At 45.3% G+C, this 23169-nt stretch overlaps 1 protein-coding gene across 1 annotated transcript in view; it reads left to right on the top strand.

Annotated features, from left to right (window-relative positions):
• The window catches only part of ADAMTS6 (ADAM metallopeptidase with thrombospondin type 1 motif 6), a 1840341-nt gene that overhangs the window by 1682071 nt on the left and 135101 nt on the right, over positions 1–23169 (top strand). The window lies entirely within an intron of this gene.

Below are 23169 nucleotides of genomic sequence, written 5' to 3'. Positions count from 1 at the left end.
GGATTGCAGACAGTGACCTAGCAAGATGTGCCTCAACTGATTAGGGCTTGGGAAGCAACTTAACATCAACAACACACACAATAATAGAAACCATAAAGTTAATGAAAGAAATTGAAGGGCCACTGTTTTAATTGATGAAAGCTGGTGCACTAACAATGACTAAATGCAGGACTGAAATACCCTCAAGGAAAATAAAATCACCGCCAGAACTGTTCATCAAGCTAATGAAACCTCTAAGCATATCTCTCCTTTTCTGGTTTGGAGGGACTACCATGGTTGAACTGCACGGAGGGAATAAATACTTGCTGAGATTCTACTAAAAATACCATGTGGTGACCTATTGAGTACTATTGCTAATGTTTGTTTTGTTTTCCTACCTATAATGTGAGTTTAGGTGCAGCTCAAAGGAAATAATAAAATACAAAAGAACAAAAAAAGAAACCATGGGAATGGCTACTCCCACTGCCATAGTCACTGCCACTGCCAGAAGAATCTCTACTGTCCATGAAACCAGCAAGTGGTAGTCAATGATGAAAGGCTCCTTTCCAGCAACACAAATACCAGAACGGATCCAAAAGCCTACCCTAAGGAGGTTACCTTATCTGTCAGGGGAAAAGCCTGGTCTGATACATGTGCAGAGCTACCTATACTTGACAGACTGAAGTACTGTCTCAATTAGTGGCTCATTATCTTTTATCTTCGGTACTGTGTATTTGTTATTATTTGGTGTGGGTGATTACCTACCTCAAGAAATAATCACAGCCCTTGTGAAGGTGAACCCTCAAAATCACTAAATTAACCTCAGCTCAACCCCCTGGTAGCATTTGCACTGGGCAGACATGCTTAATTAACTTAGGGCAATGTGTAAAGTATTTATGCAGTGCCATAACAGTAATAAAGTTGAAATGCAAGACAATAAAAATCCCAAGGCAAATTAGAAAAATAAAGAGTAACATTGTATAAACAAAATGGCACCAAAATGACAAAAAATCAATAAGGAGAACAAGAGATGTGATTTTATAAATTGTTAAGTAGAAATAGCACCAAAAAGCACAAAGTGCCAATGATAGACAATGGTCACAGTAGCCTGGGATCCAGTTGCAAATTGAGGCCTACCGTGATGAAACACAGATTGGATACAACAATCAGGTTCTTCCTAGTCAAATATTTTCCTTTCTGACTTGGGGCCTGATTTAGATGGATATGGGTCTGCCTTATTACAAGTACAATTATAGCCGGTGGCACCTATAATAAGGCAAACAGGATATTCTTCACATTTATGATGGAGTAATCTGTCTGATAGTCCTTGAAGTCCTAAACCACTACAGGAGTATACTCCTAAGGAACCCTAAGAGCTTAAAGATTCACTTGGAGACTCAAATACAGGTCAGCAGCAGGGTCCAGGTCCAGTGCTTACTGGTCAGCTGGGTACTTCTAGAAAAAGGCTCTTGCAGCTTGTTGTATCACTTTAGCTTGAACAAGAGGTCATTATTTGTCCTGAGTACACAAGGGAACAGATCCAGTCCTTAAGGGCTCATCTCAGGTCATAGCCCACAGGTCTAATCCTCTTCTGGTATTCCGCAGGTCCAGGACAAGTTGAATATGCTAATTAAGAGTATGACAATTCAACATATTAAAAAAGGGGAGCACCTACACTACTAGTTTGAAAAGTTAAAGTGTGCAGATTTCTAAAGCAAGTAAAAATAAAGTGTCCAGCAAAAGGTGAAATATCCAGGGTGAGCATGCAGTAAAGGTGGATTTCCTACAGTATACAGTTGCAAAAAATCCTTTTTTTATGGCTCCATTCTATTTGTATCACAGAAACATGCACTTACATACAAGCCTGTGAGTAATCCAGGCTAGCTCCTCAATCCTGGAAATCAGATCAAAGGCTCTGTAGGTTGCATTTATGTTCCCTGACACAATTTACGAGCCATACATAGATGGTGTACCAAGCGGTATCAGAACCTCGATGTGGGTAGTTGCCTAGGCTGGCACAGCTTACTCATCTACAAGCTCGATCATCTTTGTTCTTTTGTTGAGAAGATCTCATTGCTGCATTTGCATGTAAAAGTCATAAGTAATTTTCTAGTGTGGTTTTGGCTCACCAGATATATTTAGAACAAAGTGTTTCCTCCTCCTCCGCGTTGATTTATTGTCTCCAAGTCAAGCAGGGTTGGACTGGCTTATAGGGCAATCAGGCAGTGCCCGACAGGCTTGTCTGACAGGTAAGTGCGTGAGTGTTTTTTTGCTGTTTGTGGGTGTGCTTTTTGATCTGCTGGGCCTGTTTTGATGTTGATTTCCCTGATATTAAAACAAACATTGCCTGCAGCATGCTCAAATCCATGCAGTCTTCCATACTTTGCAAAACCCTTATACAGCCTGTCTTTACAGGTTTAAAACTGCTCTAGTTTGCAAACATGGGCCACTTTATTTAGGTATTTAATTCACTAATGAGGGCCACTTTGATTTTAGTGCCCGGGTTTTTTCTCTCACAGTTAGGCTCTGAAGTTAAGTCCTCAGAGAGTTTGTGTGATCTTTCATTTTCATCCTGGTCTCTGCTCTTGGAAAATAATGCTATGCAGACAGTAAAACGTGCCTTCGGTTTGTAACCGGACACTCGCCTCAGATCTGGACTCCGATTCCGCTGCAATCTTATTTGGCCGCAGAGGGCTGGCCCAATTCCTGTTGTTTTATTTATCCAAAATGAGTCAACAGAGCTTTAATGCAGACTTTTTGACGTATTGATTATCGCCATTAAAGTGCCATCTCAGATGAGACGGTGCGATACCCTTACCCAGTGGCGGCTGGTGACATTTGAAACTGGTAGAGCGTAAATGTAGTGGATGTATGACACAACCTCAACCACTGAGTTACGTTTTAAATCTAGACTTTGTTTCTCCCGTCCATGCACTCATAACATATAATGCCTACTAGTATGGATGATATTTGACTTCTATACCTTGTAACTCTTGTAGTCTTATGCTACATGTCCATTACCTTGATTTACAGACTTGTATGAGTTATTGTCTCTTTATAATGTATGCGTGCAGTGCTTAATTTGAGCTGGTGATTTCCAGTTAATCATCAAAACTGGTGCTTATAGCACCAGTTAAGGACACAATCACTGGCACACGGAGCTTAAGTGACTTGTCCATAATCAAAGGATGTTGAGCCACGCCGAGCCTAGAACCTGGTTCCCCAGCTCCAAATCGGCAGCTTTGGCCATTACGCCACTTGCAGGGTTTCATGGTTAGTAGTTTGTTCTGTTTTAGGCAGCGCTAACATGAGACAGGAGGATGGTGCAAGCTGCCTCTTGACAAGAGCCCTGGCACCTATTTGTTTACAAATTAATCACTGTGTATGAATGTGCTCTAAAGTGCTCCGACACCCTATATTGGGATGAGTAGCGCTATACAATATTTAAATAAAATAAATTAGTGCATTTAAATTGGTTTCTGTGTTGTTATTCATTCAGGCAAATATGTCTGACATTCTTAGAGTGAATGCATATTCAAAAACCTGCCTCTAAATCGTATTTTCTCGTAAGTATTTAGGAAGTGATAACCTAAGTGTCTTTTTTTCCCATCCAGTGGAGTTTGGACAAGTGAAAGTGAGAAAGCTACCTCACCCCCTTTAGGCTGTTGCTCTGAACAGAAAGCAAACACTGTATCCCATTGTTGGCAAATTACATTTAACCAAATTCAGCGTACTTCACTGCATCAGCAAGACATCAGCGCCTGCCCCATAACAGCTGCTGGTTCCCTGATCCTGCTTTATCCCCCTGATTTCCTGCATGTAGCATACCTACATGTGCAACAAAAATATGAACCCACTGAGCGGTCTTATATAAAACATAAATCTGTGACCCACATCTATAGGTAATGCTGTGCAGCAGGTACATTAACTCACTGAGCTATTTTTTGAGTTAAACATGAGATAAAAGTGCACACAGGTCACTCCAGCAAATGCATTAACACCACAGTTCTCGTCTTACATCCAGAAAGTTCTGGATACTCACAGATCGTAGCAGCAGGTGCCTTACATCGTAACCGAGTGTAAAAAAACAGCCTGCCTGTGACTTAAGAAAGCCAGAATAAATTTACTATTCAAGTTTTCCCTGCTGCCAATTTCGCTGAGGACGGAGTTTGTAGAAAGAAATAACGCATAGACTCTCATGACTACCCAATTTCTGCAGCCGCCTTCGGTGAATATAAATAGATTATCCAAGCATTGTTTCATTCCTCATTGTTCCCTGCTCTCTCTTACAGTTAGGTACAGCACTCTATAGGGGGCTGGGGTTGTTGGCTATCACTCCTAGAACAGAGAAAGGAGCCCCACCGAAAAATTAAGGAAAACGTTACATATGACGAGCCAATAACTGCCCAGGCTTAAGTAAACCCGTATTTCATGGACGTCGCACTTCTCTGGGACTCGAGGTTTGGATTAGAGAGCCCAGGGCAGTGTCATGTGAGGCGGTTCCACTTTCAGCGAAGTCGACTTACCAGGGATGACTCACGGTATCTGAAGATGTGAAACAATTGTACAGATAGGTGAGAGCTTACAAGGAAGCAGTCGCGGCCGGCATGACGGGCGGGTAGGGGGGTGGAAATGGGGTCATTGTTGGGGGGTGCGGGGAGGCGGGAGGGGTTCATTTAATAAAAAAGAAATTACATAAAACTTACCGTCCTGCTTCTGGATAAGTCCTGGGTCCCTGCTCCCGCTGTCCTGCGTTTTCACTGCCTGCAGCTCTTGTCATCAGCAAAGGCAGTCTCCCTCCCTCCCCTCAGGCTCCACCATTCACAATGCTGCAATGGCAGCGTTGTAATTGGTGAGGCGCATTTGAGCGCGCCACACCAGGGCCATTTTCTGTATGTAGGCTGCTGCATGCTGCAGTCTACATAGAGAACAAGCATTGGCATAGCCAATAGGTCTCGCCTTTGGGACCTTATAAGTGTTTAGCCATGCAACAGTTGCATAACTAAATACTTATAAGGTCCCAAAAGCGAGACCTATTGGCTATGCAAAGCGGCCGTGCGGCCGCGAAAGTAAAAGTGATCGCGATCACGATCAAACATCAAAGCGCATGCACTGTAGCTCCAGGCTGGCCTGGTAGCACTTTTTGGAGCCCTCTCAATAAGTCTCGCCAGACCAGCGCATGCGCTGGGTCAGGCGAGACCTAATAAGGGAGAGCGGGCGGTCCTGCTCCAGGGCAGGGGGGGAGTGGCTTGCCCACTGTTGTGCATACTGACTGTTTGGTCGGCCCCAGGGACGACCAAACAGTTAGTACACACAACAGTGGGCAAGCCACTCCCCCCCTGCCCTGCAGCAGGACCGCCCACCCCCAACCAGGCACTTCTGCTTTCCCGCCGTGCGAGAAGGCAGAAACATAAAATGGTAGTTATTACCATTTATCCAGTATTGGGGTATCTTTCATAGATTCACATGCCTGAATCATTCCCTGTCGCCGAGGCGGGAGTCCCGGTAGATAGAAAAGTAGTGCCAAAAATAATTAGTAGTAGTAGTAGTAGGCCCAAAGAAAAAAGGCCCTATGGCCTATATCTTAGAAGCCTATCTACCTCGTTATGTAAAATAACCCAAGAATTGGTAATAACCAATCAGACATCAGCACCCTTCTAGAACCCTCTCAGCAGAGCCAGCTCTCCTTAGATTTTCACCGCACGTCGTGTGGACGGGAGTCTCCCTGAGTGCCTACTCAGTTTCTTCTTTTTCTTCAGAAATGTCTGACAAGAAAGCTTTGTTTAAACCCTGCAGGACCTGTGATAAGAAGAGGGTCCATGTAGACGACCAGCATGAGGAGTGTATTTACTGTCTGCATCCTAAGCATGTTGCTAAGGATTGTAGAATTTGCCGGACTTTCCCTCCCAAGACCTTAAGGGACAGAGAGGCAAGAGTATTATTATGGTTGAAATCTTCCTCGGCTGAGGAGGATGACAGGGCCTCGACATCTAGCAAAAGGGCTAGATCTATTGATAGTTCTTCCAGTGAAGGGAGAAAACATCATAAGGCCTCTCATGTAACTTCTGACCATTCGCAGAAGTCACAAGACTCTGAGAGATCCAAGAGGTCTTCAGCTTCTAAAACCGTGAGTAAATCTCAGGTTAAGACTTTGTCAGTGGGATCGTCATATACTATCTCTGTGACTTCTGCTGCTCCTCTGTCGACGGCTACAGTCTCCACTACTTCTATATCTTCACCTATCATGTCTCCTAAAACATCTAAGACTCCGTCGACAACTGCGTCGACGTCGAGCATAAAGGAAGTTCTGTCAATGACGACATCGTCGATGAGGACATCGTCGACGAAGACCCCGTCGACGATCCCGTCGACGACGAAGACCCCGTCGACGACGACGAAGCCCCCGTCGACGGCGACGAAGACCCCGTCGACGACGACGAAGACCCCGTCGACGGCGTAGACCTCGTCGATGACGATCCCGTCGATGACGATCCCGTCGACGATTACTATCCCGTCGACGGTGACGATCCCGTCGACGATGCCGATCCCGTCGACGATGACGATCCCGTCGACGATGACGATCCCGTCGACGCCTCAGAAGGCAGCAATTCCGTCGACGACAGGAAGCCCGTCGACGAGAAGTTTCCTTAAAGCGATTCCACCAACTACTCAAGTTACGCCTATTGCGTACACGCATATTCAGTTAAAAACTTTTCACAAGCAGAATTACAGTAATATTTCTCCTTTGCTGCCTTCGCATATCTTAGACTCTTATGCAGAAGAGGATAATTTTGAAGAGGAGGATGATGAGGGTCCTTTCGGAATAGCTCGGCACCCCTCGGATTTACATATAAAATGTCAAGAGGTGGATGAGGAAGAAGACTATCATGAGCATGCTTACCAGGAAGGCCTTGCTACACCAGTTTACAGGCATCCCTCAAGGGATTGGGATCGTAGAGAAACGAGTCATCTCCCGCCTACACTGATTCAAGATCTTCAGGCCATGCTGGCGGATTACCGCCAACGCTTTCCTCCACAACAACCTCTTCCTAATTTACAACCGACTGAAGAGTCACATACGGACATTCCAAATTCGCCGCTTCACCCTACTGGTTCGGGGACGCAATCACACCATGATACCATTTCCTCTGATGAGGAAGATATCGAAGAAGGTGAGGTGCCGGATAAGGACACCAGTCTGGATCCTTGGGATGACTACATTATTCCCATGCCTTCTCCACCCATTCCTCAGCCATCGGATTCTCCTCCAGAGGATATAGGCGGCTTTCACAATTTAATGCAACGTGCCGCAGTCAGGTTTCAACTACCAGTCACTGTGGAGCATACGGATTGTTTCCTCCATGATTTTAAAGAGGAGCAAAGGAAAATTACCAGAGCAATTCCCATCATCGATTTTATATGGAATGAGGGGTTAAATATTATGAAGACACCTGCTTCCGTACCTGCGGTCCTCCCTCGTATTGACAAGAAATATCGTGCTCCTCCAGAAACGCCTTCTTGTCTAATCGGTCATCCCCGACCAGATTCCGTTATATCGCAGGCTGCTCAACAAAAGTCCAAAAATCCAGCTATGCCGATATCAACGCCGCCGGATAGGGAAGGACGAAGATTGGATCTTATCGGTAAGAAGTTCTCTACTATGGCGGCAACTTCTATCAAAGCTGCAAACTCTTTGGCCATACTTGGTCGCTATGACCGCCAGATGTGGTCAGAATTCTCGGAATTTATAGACCTCATTCCTGAAGATCGTCAACAAGAGACAAGGAAGATACTTCTAGAGGGAGAACGAGCCGCATCAGAGATCATAGACTGTGCTCTGGATATTGCTAATACCAACTTTAGACAACTTGCAGGGGCTGCAGTTCTTAGGCGTCAAGGATGGCTTAAGGCAACATCTTTTAGGCCAGTGGTTCAAGCCAAAATCATTGATATGGCCTATGATGGAGAATCCTTATTTGGGAAACATATAGACGAGGCCCTCCTAGCGATCAAGACCGATACGGATACACCTAAGTCACTAGCTGCTCTCCAATACAAACGGGGATCTTTCCGTGGTGCAAGAGGACGAGGTTTTGTATCAAGGGGAAATTATCAAAGTCAGCAAAACAGACAATATCAATCTCAATATAGACAGCCTTATGGACGATCATCATACAGGCAATCTTCCTCGAATAGTTTCTCTCGTCAGGGAGGAAGAAGGCGATCGAACAATCAAGGTCGCGACGCCAACAAGAAGCAATGATTTACACTGGACGCCAGTCATCCCTCCTTCCCTTCCAGTGGGAGCAAAGATATCAACTTTTGCACACAATTGGGAAGAGATCACCTCGGATCGTTGGGTCATCGACCTAGTCAGAAACGGTCACACCCTGGAGTTCTTAAAACAACCTCCTACTGCCCCGCCCAGGGGTCCCCCTCCCCCTCGTCTTCACTTATTGTTCAAAGAAGCCTTAAAAATGCTCCGCAAGAACGCAATAGAGAAGGTTCCTTCGTCCCAGAAGGGAACCGGGTTCTATTCTCGATTTTTCCTCATAAAGAAAAAGTCAGGGGAGTGGCGCCCGATTCTGGATCTCCGCAAGCTCAACAAATTTCTAAAGAAGCAGAGTTTTCGGATGGTTACGCTGGCCGAAGTTTTGAGCTGCCTGAACAAAGGGGATTTTATGGCTTCTCTGGACCTGGAGGACACGTACTTCCACATTCCTATCCTTCCCAAGCATCGCAAGTACCTGCGATTTGTAGTGGCTGGCGTCCACTATCAGTTCAAAGTCCTCCCGTTTGGGCTGAAATCTGCTCCAAGAATTTTTACAAAGTGTCTCGCACCAGTAGCAGCGACTCTAAGATCTCAGGGAATACAAGTATTTCCGTACTTGGACGACTGGCTGCTCAAAGGCCCTTCGAAGCAGACTACCGTAGAGGCAGTTTCAGCATGCCTAGGTCTATTCTCAAACTTAGGCCTCACTCTCAACAAAAGCAAATCTCAACTGCTTCCTCTTGAAAGGATTCAGTTTCTGGGAGCGATGCTGGACACCAGACAATGCAAGGCATTCTTGTCAGAGGAACGTCAGCTTCGTTTACAAAAGCTAGCACTATCAATCGCAAGAAGAAAGTCAGTTTCAAGCGTTCACCATCTCAGAGCCCTTTTTGCAGTTCTCTAAAGATTATGTTACTCTCAGGACAAATCCACGATTCATCCCTAAAGTTCCGACTCAGTTCCATTTAAATGAGCCAGTGAAACTGAAAGTTTTCTTTCCAAATCCAGCCACTCCATCTGAGCGAGCGTTACATTCGCTTGATGTAAAACGTTGTCTGAAATTTTACTTGCAAAGGACTAAGGACATCAGGCGGTCCAATCAATTGCTAATAGCTTATGGTCAAACTACACTTGGGTCTGCTGTGACTAAAGCGACTATAGCCAGATGGTTGGCTTCTACAATTCATTTTTTTCATGATAAAGCCAATAAACCTTTACAAAGGAAGGTCAAGGCGCATTCTACTAGAACTATGGCAGCATCTACTGCATTGTTCGCAGGAGTATCCTTGGAAAATATCTGTCGTGCTGCAACGTGGAGGAATGTTCACACATTCACAAAGCACTACTGTCTGCAATCTACTCTGCAGGAAGATACAGCTGTAGGACAAGCCGTACTGCTGTAGGACAAGCCGTACTTCAACACCTTTTAAACTAATGTCAGATATATGTTTTACTTATTCTGAGCGATTTCATGAGTTGTGTATATTTATGCATTTTCAATTTGCTGTTTATAATTGCTATTTCTTAAGCTACATATTTCATTTCTTTGTGTAAGATACATGTTTGGATTTTAAGAGAGGACATCTTATACCTTCTAGTTATCAAATTGCGGGCGTAATTGGGAGTGTATCAGCAATAGTCTCCCACCATCCGCAAACGACTGTATGCTTGGCATACTGCTTGCTACTCTGATTCAGGCATGTGAATCTATGAAAGATACCCCAATACTGGATAAGAAAACAAGTTACTTATTTGTAACTACAGTTATCCAGTATTGGTATCTTTCATAGATTCACATGCACCCACCCTCCTCCCCGTAGAGTCAGTTCTCTATGTTTGGGATATGTGCTTCCTCCTCGTGCTAGGAAACTCTGAGGAGAGCTGGCTCTGCTGAGAGGGTTCTAGAAGGGTGCTGATGTCTGATTGGCTGTTACCAATTCTTGGGTTATTTTACATAACGAGGTAGATAGGCTTCTAAGATATAGGCCTTAGGGCCTTTTTTCTTTGGGCCTACTACTACTAATTATTTTTGGCACTACTTTTTTATCTACCGGGACTCCCGCCTCGGCGACGGGAAATGATTCAGGCATGTGAATCTATGAAAGATACCAATACTGGATAACTGTAGTTACAGGTAAGTAGCTTGTTTTCTTATGTTTCTGCCTTTTCACACTGCGAGAAAGCAGTGGGGCGATGCCCTCATGCCCCAATGGGGGAGCCGCCACTGCTTTACCTAGGCCAATAAAGAACTCTTGAACCAGTATCGAGTGACATTCGAAGGAGAGGGTCACAGTTCTGTCTTCTCTGCAGTAAGTGTTTTTTAACCCAGGAGTGAAGATTTAATGCAAACTATTGTTAACCTGAGTGTCGGACTCTTAGCTGAAAAGATAACTCATCTAAGCTTCCTTACAGGGACATCTGGTTCGCGGATGTCCTGCTGGCTGTTATTCACTGAAACGGCTTGCGGTGGGCTGCCTCCACTGCCTGTCTGAGCGGCATATACCATAGCATCCTTCTAGACCGCTCGGTTGTGTGAAATATTTGACATCAGTTCAACATTCAAGGATTTATTTTAACGCTTGACGTTGCCTTAATGAGATTGTTATAAAATAGCCTCCACCCACCGGATGTGCAAGTTACATGCAGGTAGAGTCCATATGAAATGTTGCAGTAGGTATGCCCATCCTTTTTTCTTTTTTTCTTTTGGGTTTGTAGGTGCACCACACAGTTCTAAAAGTAGAATCATGTGCCCTGCCTACTTGCCTAGGGTTCTACTTACTAGAACAACAGCCTTTAATTTCCATACCTCTTCATTATTAGCTATGGACAAGAAGCCAATGCCCAACTACTGGGAAGTAGTGTAAAGTGATGCCAGATACAGTGCAACTCATAATGTCAAAATCAGTAATGATACGTGTCTATTCAGGTGCACTAGGCCACTGGCTGTCTTCAGCCAATTGTGTATTATTGTTTCATCTATGAAAGTTAGCATTTATGGAAAGATGGTTCCCTTCCTTCTCATTTCCCTCTCATATTCCCTTCTATACTCCCCAATGATTGTGCATATCTATAACTCCTGGCTCCCCATACCCTGCCTCCATAGGAGTTATAGACTTGTGTAAAATTGTGGTCTCCCGACTTGCAACTTCAGGTTTTATTTTCAAACTTTGTGTGCTGGACAAAGTGTGAAGTTGACAAGTGCTGCAGCCAAGGATCATGCACACCTATTGCAGATTCCCTCTATGCTCTTTCTTGGCCCTTATGAGTCTAATCCCACTCTACAACTCACGCTCTCCAGAGCTGCCATTTATTTTATCACTTTCACCTCCTCTCACTTGTCCCCCACACTCCCCACTTCTTCCTCACCTCCTTGCACTTGTACCTGCGTGGGAAAGATTGCTGCTAGCACACACAGATTTTCTGAGGCAAAATGTCCTGGGAACGGGGCATCCTGCAATAGGGAGTCCGGCCTTGTCACAGACTAGGCTCAGTAACTTTGCTGTAGGCGAAATCAGAAAACTGATGTCCTTTTCCCACCCAGGGGGATGCTTCAGGTCCGAAGTAGAGCATTTGTGACAGTCGAACGCTTTAAGTACAGGCCAAGGAAAAGTTGTTGTTCAGCATGTTACCAGCTGGAGACAAATGGACAGCAGACTCCATGCTCAGTGACCACTCTTCATGGCAAAACAAGTCATCAGGATGTTGCTTTTCATACCAATGTCTGCAGGAGTACAGCACCTTTTCACTTTACTGCCAAAAAAACTTACCCAGGGTAAAAATCTCATGCTGGGAAGAGTTTGTTTTCAAATTTTAGTTAGTAAAAGCCTCAGGAAAATCAGCATTTTTATTGGCATTTTCCTAGGCAAATTGGGGTTAACTGGTGGGCAGGTCCGAAGCCAGCTATCCGAAACACAGCTCAAATTAAGTGTGAAGCATTTATAGCAAAGGCGAATCAAGAAGTGCATGGCCACGTGCTTGACATCTAGTGAGAAAACACCATTATGCAGACACGTCTTCTAAAAGGGATCTCACCTTACCTCAGCATTGACACAGTGCGCTCCGGGGTAAATAGAAAATCCGATTAGGTGATAGAATGTGGGTTTTACTTCACCTCGTGGCGGTACCCATAATAACTTTATGGGTTGCCACCAGCCAGGCAGTCTCTAAATCACAAATGCAGCCAAATTACTCCATCGTGGGCAAAAGAGCGGGTACACCTTTTCATCCAGCCTGCGTTCGCCTAAGGATTTGCTGCAGAACAGTTGAGTTGACACCCCAGGGGGTTAATTCAAAGAAAAAAAAGTGAAATAATAGAAGGTTGGTAGTAGCGTCCTTCTGTAGATTCTTGCCCTTACCATGGGATGCGAATGGCTGCTGCTTTTTCATCGGATAGCTTGTTCTGCAATTCGCATTTGCTTTAGCCGAAGGCTTTGGTTGGTTGGCAACAAACAAACCACGTAATAACTGCAGAACACACATTGTGCCAAAAGCTTATGTCACCGAATTCCCATTCATATGTTGGCAGTGAAAGTTGTTAGCTGCACCTCTCAAAACATAATTTTTAGTTTTTGATGAGAAATAACATTGCAATTTAGAGTAAAGTGATGCAATGGTCACTACAAACTGTTTCCTACATTATTCAGACTCTGGCGTGGTTTAATGAGACGTTCTTTTGGGTTTGTGTTGCACTTGAAGATAAGGGGGAACTCCTCCCTGCTGAGTCTCCAAAATAAATTCACAGTCTCCAGAGTATCCACTTTTCTTACTGTATTGTATTGAAATTCTGTGAAATGCATAGGTGTAGTGATATTACCCGAAGCATACCGGCAGTTACGTCGTGTCTGCCTAAATATAAGTGGTTATCAATGTCTGTGGTTAGATAAAAACCCATTTTGTCCAGTATAGTCCCTAACATTCTGAAGAATATCCATGAGAACATTTGCAATGTGATTTTTATCAGATTCTTTTTATAAGCACCTCTTTTCAGCTTCTGCATTTTCCTTTGCAGGTCTTTTTGTTTAAAAAAAATGCAAGTTTCTGCTCAAGAAAATGTTGTTTACAGAAAAGAAAAAAAAACGACTCACTTACTGCCCAAGCAGTCCAATAGAAGCATGTTCATCTCTGAAGATAGCCCCACCCAGCATGCGCTAAGAGACCTGCTGGTGATTGTGCGCTTTAGAAATAACAGTTAACATAACATAACACCCTACATGTGCGTTTCAGATTCCATGTGCACTATAACATAGAAGAAAACTTGTACCCTGAACCAAGAAAGAAGTTCTGCTTGTCCTTTCCTAACTAAATTCCTCAACAAGGATTGGTTGACTCACAGTCCTTTTGCTGCTGATACCTGTTGAGTTTCTTTCCATATTTCTGCTGCCCAGTCAGTACCCAGGGATTCTGTAAGAAAATCAGGCAGTTGTCAAATGCCACAAAAGGTTTGCCTTTTCATCTACTTAGCATAGTGAAAAGAGGCAAAGGGAATAAAGAGAACTGGCTCTGTGTTTTGTGCATTATATCTTGTTCTATACCATCTTTGCTCATATTTTTCCTCCTGTTGTAATCATGTAACCTTTTATAAACAAATCTTGTCATTGATGATTAGCTTACGCCACAGTTGTTGTTGAAAATAGGAATATTGCTTCTCTAGTTCTATTTTTTAGGGTCTATAGACCTGATACAAAAGCCCAAAATAACCTAGGAGCTACGGGAAGAGGAAACAGAATCCTCTTTCAATCAGTGTCCTGACTTTTCTGTTTTACCATTGAATACATTTATATAATCCATCATGCTGACTTCTTAGGCACAGTCAGTGGTATAACTAATCTTCAGGAGTCCTCCACATTTACATGGACAGTTCTACGAGTCTAATGTTCTACAACAACTGTTTCTGGGTCAGGTGGTTCTGAATGATTTTCAAGCAATTCTGCCACCAACATCAGTGTTGTACAATTTGTCTTACCCACATAAACTAGAAGGTCTTCTTCCAGCTCAGGACCTTCCAGGCATCTTTTCCTTACCCCTCTGATAAACAATTGCTTGTTGACTCTACGCTAAGCAGCACAGAAACACAGAAAGCTGGCCACTTGTGGGATACAGTTTAATCTGCCTTAAGCTCAATTTTTCAGAACATAAAGAACCACCTTATTTGATGTCCCTTTCAAGTTAAAGGAAAATGTAACCATCTTATATTGTGCCGAATCACAACCCTACCCCTCCCAACATGTTATCCGTCACAGAGAAGCGTTGAGAACGGCCATGAGAAAAGACCTAGCTTTTGCATCTCATGTCTTCTGAAGCATTGCCACGCAAACGCATGGCACGAAGGCAACCCAATCCTCCAACTCTTACAGCTAAATGTTAGCATGTAGAGGAAAGAAACCCTGTGGCCCGCACGCAGCCTGCCCATAACTCTCCTCCTGTCTCTGGCTGGTTCAGGCAAGGAGGTCATTGGAATCCTGACCGTTTTATATTGGCAGAATCCACTTGGCATGAGGGAACTCATCCCAGCTACTTGACTGGGTGATAACCTGGGGCGGCTCCTCTGTTGGAGCGGAGGAGCGTTGCTCCACTGAAATGCCCCTCAAAGCTCCTGAGATGAAAAATAAAATGGTAATTTATTACCATTTCATTTTTCATCCACCCAGCCCGAGCAGAGCGTCAGGACGGGGTGGGGCCTTTTGAGTGGCGCTAGCAGCAGGGAGGAGAGTGGGCTGTCAGTGCACTGTTTAAAGTGCCATGTTGCTTTGGCCGGCCATCTTGCGATGGCCAGCCACACATGTGCACTTCAAACCTCTTAACCCAGCTGTCTTAAGACAGCTGGGTTGAGAGTAAGTGCAGGCCTCCAGTGCTCTGTGGAGCACCGAGGCAGGTCACTCCCTCCAATCAGGGCGTTGCTCTCATGCTGTGAGCAGGACCAGGATTGATCAAGGGAGTTTCAGCATCCAGTTTCAGTTCCTTAGGTGAAAGAAGAAGTCCGGAACGGAGGACGTCGTGTTGGTAAGTGTTTTATATTTTAACATTTAAATTTGTTTGTGCATCCGCCTGCTCCCCCCTCCCAGTAGATGCCAGCTGCCACTTATGATAACTTGGCTAAAATGTTATAAGGATTGGTGATGGGCTCCTTTCTGTTGGATTGCAGTCCATTACATGCCTACCTGGTGAAATCAGAATGTTAAATGCTCAGGACAAACTTTAATTAGGCCTGCCTTGCACCTTATCCGATCAGAGGGGCAAGAAGGCCATTGTCCTAAGCTTTGGGTGAGCATCTTCTTGAAGTTCGCTGTTGGTTCTACAATGTCCTGTCTCTTACCATGCTACTATTCTCTATGGAACTTTCCAGTTATGAGCCTGTCTACTCACTCCATGCCAATCTACATACTTAATTCTATCAGGTACATTGTTGTTAGGTAATGGTTGTAAAGAGGGGAGTCTTACAGTTTCATAAAAATGAGTACCTTTTAAGTCACATCAGTATAGCTTCATTATTATATATTAATATTTCTGTGACTGCGGTTACAATAATGTTTCCCAGCTCTTCCTATTAATTCAAGACTAACTCTGTGTTCTTTACCCCCACACATGTGACACAGATGTTGTTTTCTAGTCCAGGCGCAACAAAACCTGGACATGTGGAAATATCATGATTCTAATGTTTCTTACAGACACCCATCAAGCAGCCAACTAATATCACCTGTGAATATAAAATTCTACCCTCATCCTAGGTAAAGTTGAATTTGCTAAGAAGAAGAGACCTAGGGCATCATTAGGATGGCATCCTGACGGAAAATGGGACTGCCCGCCATATGTGCGGCGGTCCCTTGGGGAAGATTAGGATGCGCCCGCCACACTGGCGGGCGCATCCCACATTTTTTACATTGTGGCGGGCGGTGCTGCAAATGCATGTTGTGCATTTGCATGCACAAAGTGGCAGGCACCGCGCGGTGCCTGCCGCATTGTGTATGCAAATACTGGGGTTACCATAGGTACCCCCCATGTGCACCCCCCAACACCCTGGGGGCCCGCTACGAGCCCCAGACAGCAAAGACCGTGAGCCTTTCCATGGGGCAACGCCGCCATGGAAAGACTCATATCCACACCTTTCATAATATGGATGGCGGTGTCTAACAGACACCGCCACCATGTTATGCTCTTTTTCCGCCAGGTCGACGAGTCAACCGGCAGAAAAGCGGCGGACGGTCTTTCCGTCCACCACGGACCCCCCTGCCATCATAATATGGCGGGGGGTCTTTGATGTGTGGATGGCAGGTGGATCGCCCACGCCGGCCCGGCGGTGACTACCGCCAGCCCGGTGGGCGCGATCTGCCCGCCATCCTAATGGGGCCCCAAGTCTCTGACTCTTATTCACCCTCCTACTTGTACCAAAGATGCTTCTCTGTTAGTGTCTGAAGAATGAGTACTTCATGCATGGCCCCACAGTCTGCAAGTAGTGTTGACAATTGTTCATAATCTAACTCACTTATCAATCATCAATCTTCCGTCATGCAAAGCCCACTTGAAGTTACACACTGTTCAAACAGACTACATTATTTTTGTTTTGCTAGGAAAATAAAATGTTATGGTCACGCAGTAGTTAACACATCTGTATTTACTAACTTAGATGGGCAGGACACATTCTCCTCACCTCCAAGTGGGAAGCAGTTTGTTTTTGTTTGGTGTTTTCTGGCTCCTAAGATCATTATGCAGTATGGGCAGGTGACTATCTTTTTGAGGGGATCAGCTTAACAAGTAGTTTTTCAAATCAGCAAAAGTACAAAAAGCTTCCTTTGCAAATCGCTATGTACATGTAAGACGTCTCTGGGGACAGTCTGTTCATCTCCTTAGTCTGTTTGTTCAAGCTACATAAGCTTTCCCTCAATCTCTCCCAATCTCAGGATTGCCAAAAAATGCTCATCTGTTGTTTTTTAACTCTGTAATGCTGAAAACATCATGTAACTCAGATGAAACATATAGTTTAGCCTTGTCTCTAGTATTTGGATTTTGGAAAATTTTACTATTCACGTTCAAAAACCCACAGAAGGCTGATTTTTAGAAGATGCTCAGACGACAAGTTAACAGGTTAACCACCTGCTGTGTAATATGGGCGTTGTTGTGCACACAGAAACTACTTTCTACCTAATATGTTCACAAATCCTGAAAATCGCTTATCAATCTCATGAAATAGCCCTTTTGAGGGATTTATTGATGGTGGAATATGCTACCTCCAAGTAGTTTTCCTTTCTGCTGTATCATCTTCACTGATCTGTATGCTGATCAACCTCATTAAGAATACTTAGGGGGCAAGTTTGATGTTGGGCGGAAAGCCTCCACCGGACACCGTCTTGGAATCGGGACTGACCGACCTGCGGTCTGCGGTTCTTCCCTCCCAATTATGATGCGACTGAACACTCTTTGGCCGGATTCCCATTCTTCCCTATGGGAGCTGGTGTTCCTCCCAACAACCGGCCGTAACACAGGCTCCTATGGGGAAATGGGGTGTGTGCGGAAACCCCTACACCCTGTCGCGGGCCCTCCATTGTCGGAACCGATTCGGAATGACCGTGCAGTTTACGTTCCGACCGCGAACATTGTAATCGCTCAGTCGGAATATAAACTGACCGAGTTGGTCAGAAGGGTTACGACGCGGTCGAGGAAATTCCAACTGTCGGTAGGAAGCTTTCCGCCCGACATCGTGATCGGCCCCTATGATGGGGATATATGTACTTTTTGTTTTGGTGTGAGGTTACTTCAACTAAGCGATATCATTATATTGCGTGTTTTCTTCATTTGCTAAACTCCACAAACTTGAACTGTTGATACATCAGTTGTTTATCAGCTCTGGGAATACAGTTGTAGTTATTAAGATACTTTTTCTGCAGTGATGCTATTGTGCCTTACTACGTGTTATGCATTGTGAGAGTGACCTAAGCCCTGGAGGGTTGTCGGGCAGAATATTGTGGTAAAAAATATTGAAACACCCAAATATTGTTTACCAACCATTGTGTTTCTATGCTTATACTGAAAACATCCACTTGAAAGTGTGCAGGTCCCACTTGGGAGTGATTTGGCTTGAAGTTCTACAAACTACAGGTACCAGCATGCTTGGGACTGTTGATTCTTGGGAAAAGTCCACTGGGACTATTTAAATGCATGCAACTAATGGCGCCTTAATGAGCTTTCCAGCACGCAAGCAAGCAGTCATCCTATGAATAAGGGGCCTTTGCCAGCCCCGAAACGCGTCAGGATTTTACTTTTTTAACGGAGCTCGTTTTGCCGGTTTCTGAATAAAGGTCTTTAAACCTACCAGCTGCTGTGTCTGTTCCTGCATCAAGGCAAAGCTACGTTGGGATTTAAACACGGTCGCCTGGCCGTGGGGAACAGACCACCGTACTGAATCAGTGTGGGGCCAGAAGGTTGAGAACTTTCGTAACCTTGAGGTGCAGCTGTTTTTGAAAATCACCGACTTTAAACGAACTCTGCAACCCACTGGGGGAACAAAGCAGGACTTGAAATTACTTGAAAGTGTGCAGGTCCCACTTGGGAGTGATTTGGCTTGAAGTTCTACAAACTACAGGTACCAGCATGCTTGGGACTGTTGATTCTTGGGAAAAGTCCACTGGGACTATTTAAATGCATGCAACTAATGGCGCCTTAATGAGCTTTCCAGCACGCAAGCAAGCAGTCATCCTATGAATAAGGGGCCTTTGCCAGCCCCGAAACGCGTCAGGATTTTACTTTTTTAACGGAGCTCGTTTTGCCGGTTTCTGAATAAAGGTCTTTAAACCTACCAGCTGCTGTGTCTGTTCCTGCATCAAGGCAAAGTTACGTTGGGATATATATATATACATATATACATACATACATACATACATACATACATACATATATTACCTACTGGCGGTCGCCAGTAGGTAGTTATAGTTAGGACCCTGTTTCCATAGGAAAACCGCAACATTCTATTTGGAATAACTTTGGCGCTGGTCGACGAATCCTCGTGAAATTTTCAAAACTAATGGGGCGCTACGCTCCGCTCCTACCCTGAAAGTCTCGGGGGGATTCGTCAAGCGGGGGCTGAGATAAAAGGGGGGTCCCAAAACGCGTTTTTCCCATGCATTTTTCCATAGGACCTTTAGACACAGCTACAGCCCGAACGGCTGAACAGAGTTCCTTGAAATTTGGCAGAGAGGTTGTCGACAGGTCAAGGAAGTGCCTTTTGTAGGTTTGGTGTAAATCTGTTCAGTAGATTCTGAGAAAATAGCCTTTAAATCAATATATATATCTGAGCCAGCTTACGGTGCGCTTACGGTGCGCTTACCGTACGCGCACGCCGCCGTGCGCGAGCGCGATTCTGATTGGCTGTTAGATCTTAGTAAACATTCGAATCGGTCGAAACCAGGAAGCGGCGGCCGCCATTTTCTCTCTCGCAGTCTGAGAGGGGGTTAAAAAACAAAGGCCAAAAACATGTAAAGGGACTGTTTAGACAGCTCCTAAGTACCTAGCCATGTTGAGGGAGTCCTCAAAGATCCCCCAAGGCCAAAAACAGAATTTTAATTTTTTTGATAATTTCGCCGATTACGCTTACCGTACGCGTACGGTAAAAATTAATAATAAAAAAAAATATCTATACTCTCCCCACCCCATGTGCAAATGGGGCCCGAATGGCACCATTTGAGCATGGCATATTACGAATGATAAAAATTAAAATATTACCTTTCACAACGAAGCGCATCATATGTCCTCCATGTGCGCACGGTGCGCGAAGCGCATCGTGCGTACATGGCCCATCTAGCGTAACGTGGGCACGCGGTGCGCATAGCGCACCGCGTGCCCACCGTGCGTGCACGGCACTAACTGCGTAAAGTGGGCGCGCGGTGCTCACTGTGCGCGCACGGTGCGCGAAGCGCACCGTGCGCGCACGGAACGAACTGCGTTAAGTGGGCACGCACGCCACGAATGGCGTAAAGTAACTTAGCATTTAAAAAAACGTACAATTTCACTGAAAAAACCATAGGTTTCACACACGTTATAGTTAGGAATTAGCATTTAAAAAACCTTGCAAATTCAGTGAAAAAACCATAGGTTTCACACATGTTATAGTTAGCTGGAAATTTTACTGATAAAAAACCAATGAAATTCCCCTGTTATAGTTAGTGCAGGCAACTATAACTCACGCGACCGCAATCTTCTGCTGATGCTAATACTGTATTTAGACACTTATTTGCCCATGTCTTCTTCCATTAAATTTTAGCTATACATATATTACAAATATTTTTTTTTCATAAAGACACATATGTCATCAGCAGAGGATTGCGGTCGCGTGAGTTATAGTTGCCTGCACTAACTATAACGGGGGAATTTCATTGGTTTTTTATCAGTAAAATTTCCAGCTAACTATAACATGTGTGAAACCTATGGTTTTTTCACTGAATTTATATATATATATATATATATATATATATATCCATGCTCCTGCTTGGTTGGTCGTTTGATTTGAAAAGCACTCGAAAAACACCAAGGAGTTCCAAGCATTACACCTTTATTAAGCGGAAAGGAAAACGTCTCTCTACTGCTTACACAGTTCCCACCACGTACGCCGACGCGTTTCAAGGCAATCCTCTCTTCAGGGCTGGTAGTGGAAAAATGCACCTCCGATCACTCCCTGCTTAAAAGCACCGTGTGACATACCACGTGATCGGTTGTCACCTGTGCGATAAGCAAAGTATTCTGGGCAATGTAGTGTCGGCTTTGAATAAGAGTGCAATTTCCTGCTGAACAGAGCCCCCAAATGAGCCCCGGCAGATCGACGTAGTCCTCAATTCCTTGATGTTAGTCCCCAATTAGAGGCCGGCGGATGTCAGCCCCTGGGGCCCCCAGGTTCTCGGGGTGGTGCTCTTCGACGGCACGACCGCCGCCAATAAATCCATGCTCCTGCTTGGTTGGTCATTTGATTTGAAAAGCACTCGAAAAACACCAAGGTGTTCCAAGCATTACACCTTTATTAAGCGGAAAGGAAAACGTCTCTCTACTGCTTACACAGTTCCCACCACGTACAGCCGACGCGTTTCGAGGCAATCCTCTCTTCAGGGCTGGTAGTGGAAAAATGCACCTCCGATCACTCCCTGCTTAAAAGCACCGTGTGACATACCACGTGATCGGTTGTCACCTGTGCGATAAGCAAAGTATTCTGGGCAATGTAGTGTCAGCTTTGAATAAGAGTGCAATTTCCTGCTGAACGGAGCCCCCAAATGAGCCCCGGCAGATCGACGTAGTCCTCAATTCCTTGATGTTAGTCCCCAATTAGAGGCCGGTGGATGTCAGCCCCTGGGGCCCCCAGGTTCTCGGGGTGGTGCTCTTCGACGGCACGACCGCCGCCAATAAATTCATGCTCCTGCTTGGTTGGTCGTTTGATTTGAAAAGCACTCGGAAAACACCAAGGTGTTCCAAGCATTGCACCTTTATTAAGCGGAAAGGAAAACGTCTCTCTACTGCTTACACAGTTCCCACCACGTACGCCGACGCGTTTCGAGGCAATCCTCTCTTCAGGGCTGGTAGTGGAAAAATGCACCTCCGATCACTCCCTGCTTAAAAGCACCGTGTGACATAGCACGTGATCGGTTGTCACCTGTGCGATAAGCAAAGTATTCTGGGCAATGTAGTGTCGGCTTTGAATAAGAGTGCAATTTCCTGCTGAACGGAGCCCCCAAATGAGCCCCGGCAGATCGACGTAGTCCTCAATTCCTTGATGTTAGTCCCCAATTAGAGGCCGGCAGATGTCAGCCCCTGGGGCCCCCAGGTTCTCGCGGTGGTGCTCTTCGACGGCACGACCGCCGCCAATAAATCCATGCTCCTGCTTGGTTGGTCGTTTGATTTGAAAAGCACTCGGAAAACACCAAGGTGTTCCAAGCATTACACCTTTATTAAGCGGAAAGGAAAACGTCTCTCTACTGCTTACACAGTTCCGACCACGTACGCCGACGCGTTTCGAGGCAATCCTCTCTTCAGGGCTGGTAGTGGAAAAATGCACCTCCGATCACTCCCTGCTTAAAAGCACCGTGTGACATACCACGTGATCGGTTGTCACCTGTGCGATAAGCAAAGTATTCTGGGCAATGTAGTGTCGGCTTTGAATAAGAGTGCAATTTCCTGCTGAACGGAGCCCCCAAATGAGCCCCGGCAGATCGACGTAGTCCTCAATTCCTTGATGTTAGTCCCCAATTAGAGGCCGGCGGATGTCAGCCCCTGGGGCCCCCAGGTTCTCGGGGTGGTGCTCTTCGGCGGCACGACCGCCGCCAATAAATCCATGCTCCTGCTTGGTTGGTCGTTTGATTTGAAAAGCACTCGAAAAACACCAAGGTGTTCCAAGCATTACACCTTTATTAAGCGGAAAGGAAAACGTCTTTCTACTGCTTACACAGTTCCCACCACGTACGCTGACGCGTTTCGAGGCAATCCTCTCTTCAGGGCTGGTAGTGGAAAAATGCACCTCCGATCACTCCCTGCTTAAAAGCACCGTGTGACATACCACGTGATCGGTTGTCACCTGTGCGATAAGCAAAGTATTCTGGGCAATGTAGTGTCAGCTTTGAATAAGAGTGCAATTTCCTGCTGAACGGAGCCCCCAAATGAGCCCCGGCAGATCGACGTAGTCCTCAATTCCTTGATGTTAGTCCCCAATTAGAGGCCGGCGGATGTCAGCCCCTGGGGCCCCCAGGTTCTCGGGGTGGTGCTCTTCGACGGCACGACCGCCGCCAATAAATCCATGCTCCTGCTTGGTTGGTCGTTTGATTTGAAAAGCACTCGAAAAACACCAAGGTGTTCCAAGCATTACACCTTTATTAAGCGGAAAGGAAAACGTCTCTCTACTGCTTACACAGTTCCCACCACTTACACCGACGCGTTTCGAGGCAATCCTCTCTTCA

Source organism: Triturus cristatus, chromosome 2_1 (assembly GCF_964204655.1).
Source record: "Triturus cristatus chromosome 2_1, aTriCri1.1, whole genome shotgun sequence".
NCBI classification, from domain to species: domain Eukaryota; kingdom Metazoa; phylum Chordata; class Amphibia; order Caudata; family Salamandridae; genus Triturus; species Triturus cristatus.
Note: the sequence above shows the minus strand (reverse complement) of the source record. Positions and strands in the feature narration are given on the sequence as shown.